Below are 2,654 nucleotides of genomic sequence, written 5' to 3'. Positions count from 1 at the left end.
CATTCCCATCCCAGACCCCCAGCCCCTGGACTGAGACCCTGCTGCTGCTCTGCAGGCCCGGTGTCCTGAGGAGGCTGGATTGTAAAATACGGTTCTGTTTATAACCTGAAGATATATTTTACTTTTGTTCTGCTTAATCTTCTAAAAACAGGTTTTAAAAATGTGTTTGCCGCCTTGCTCTTAGCAGAAAGAATCTGAACATGCAGAATTTGGATTTCAGTTATTTTCAGAACTCAGTAGTCATAATACAGGGCTTAAAGTGGAAGGTAAACGCTTTATAGAGACTTAACAGTATTGGGTTTGTTCCCTTTGAAACTCTCCTTCCCTATTGTGGCATCTTGGTGATCAGCCTCACGGGAGCCTTTTGTATGCAGAATATATATTATATATATATTTATATCTGAAAATTCCTTCTAGTAGTTAAAAACATTTACCTTGTAGCGACTTTAAAATTCCAACTGATTTGTGATATTCTCTTTAGGGAACAGTAGTTAACAGAAGACTTCTTTATTTTGTTGATGGTCGTGTTATGATTTTTCCAGGTTAAAGCCTAGCAGCTGCCAAAAAGTGAGGGGATGACACATACGTTGTTGGCATTGATCAAAAACTTCACTAGTTTTTAAAAAAAAAAAGATATCCTAGATTTTTATTTATATAGCCACGTGAGTTTTAAAACACTAAAGGAAACGGATGCTTTCACTGCTGGCGCTTGGTTTAACGTGAAATACCCATCCTGCAAAGCTGCCACTGGAATTGCATCATGAGTGCCTGATGGCAGGAACGTATTTTCATAATTACTACTGACTTCTATGATTTTGCTCAAAAAAGAAAAAAAACCCTGTCAGGTGTTACAGATAAATTTGCATGGCTCTTTTTACTTGCATATACCACGGAACGATGTATGGTAACCCATCGGTGTTTAGGGCTCGGTTTTTGTATCTGTTCACCATTTCCACTCAGGGCAAGATGGCAAACCTGTTTTTATACCTCCTGGTTACTTTAGCCCTCTGCCGTCGGTGACCGTATCAATGGGCAATGACCTTGTGTAGAGAATTTGCAGTAGAAGAACATGCACACGTATCGGCTGTACCGCAGGTACAACATGTATGCTTTCTCTCTAGATAGTAGTGCAAATAAAAGGATGGAAACCCTCATTTATAAAAATGCGGTGTGCTCCTAATGTGTAATTCTGCACCTTGAGGCCATCGATCCCGAGTGATGGACCCCTTCCCTCAGCCAGGACAGCAGCAGCCAACCGTGGCAGCAGTTTCTGTTGGTTTAAACCTGCCAGGGGACAAGGCCAGCCTCTCTTGCTTTCACTGCTCCTCCATAAAAGCGTGTCCTGAGGAGATCTGGGTTGGGACAGGGCGTGAGGAGGGAGCAGGAATTCCTTCTGCTGCGGCGCGAGTTCAGGTCGTGCCTCCATAGGAGGCCCTTGGAGCGCTGGCAGCGCAGCTGGAGCGCTGAGCAGCAGCAGAAATCCTGGGGAGATCATTCGGGGGCTTTCTGCCGAGTTCCTTGCACGGTTTCAGGAGCCTGTAGAAGGCTGTGGCAGTGCTTAGGTGTTGCTTTTCCCCCACGCTGGAATTCCGGCGGAGGCAGCCCGGGGCACTGCTCTGTGCTGGGGGTGGAGCCATGGCCACCAATGGGTCAGTTTTCCAGCATTTTCGTTATTTTCCCTGACTTCTAATGAGATCGTTTTTTCTTTCCCCTCAGGTGGCAGCCTCCTGATCTTTGGGAAAGGCAGTGTTTGCTCTTCTCCCAGCCTTTAGCTCTGCAGCTGTTTGGCTTTGCTCTCTCCCTAACGATCCAAGGAGCTGCTCCCTGTTCCTGAGGAACCCTTTGAGTGGAGGGTTCTGACACATCCTCGGGGCAGCTCGTTAAGCAGCAGCTCGGTTTGATTTGACCCAGAAACCAAAAGCTGAGGGCGCTCCCTGCATGCCAGGCTTCCCTCCGGGTGTCTGCGCCGCGGGGCTCGGGGCGCGCAAGCGCTCAGGGGCTGCTGGCCCGGCTGGGGCAGCGCTGGGAGGGGCTGGGCTGGGCTGGGGCTTGTCCCCTGCTCGCCCTGGGAGCTCTGCAGGGTGCTCAGCTGGACGGGTGCTGGTCTGAAACCTGCCCCCCGCGCTGATGTTTTGGTTGTGCCGAGCTTGGACTGAACAGGGAGGGATTGGTCCAGCCTGTTGCTGCTCCTGCTCGTGTTGCAGGATTCAGTCGCTGAGGCTAGATCTTTTTGCAGATACTTTGCAGGTCTTCACCTGCAGTGGAGTACATGGATGGCCCAGAACGTTCAGGACGGAACAGCAAAGTGGTATCTGATGAGTTTATTACAGGAAATCACTGTGTGCACATCAGGAGGAATCTGAGGCAGTAAAAGAGGAGAAGGCATTCATCTTCTCCACCAAGCAGTTCCCAAAAGGATGCAATTGCAGCTGCTAAAGAAAAATGAGACAATCTTATTCTTAGCTTTTAATATGCTGTTAAATTAACTTTTGTACTTTTATGACAAGGCATAAAAGGCAGCACATAATGGGCTGGAACCCGCTCGGCAGCAGCAGACATTGAGGTTTTGACAGGCTTGCATTTATGTCTGGGAGCTGGAAAAGAGCTGCAGCTCCTTGGCAGCTGTGATGATCCATCCCCGAGTGCGCTGCCGG

Source organism: Corvus brachyrhynchos, unplaced genomic scaffold, assembly GCF_000691975.1.
Source record: "Corvus brachyrhynchos isolate BGI_N302 unplaced genomic scaffold, ASM69197v1 scaffold285, whole genome shotgun sequence".
In the NCBI taxonomy this organism is placed as follows: Eukaryota; Metazoa; Chordata; class Aves; order Passeriformes; family Corvidae; genus Corvus; species Corvus brachyrhynchos.
The sequence above is the reverse complement of the archived record's forward strand: the minus strand, read 5'-3'. Positions refer to the sequence as shown.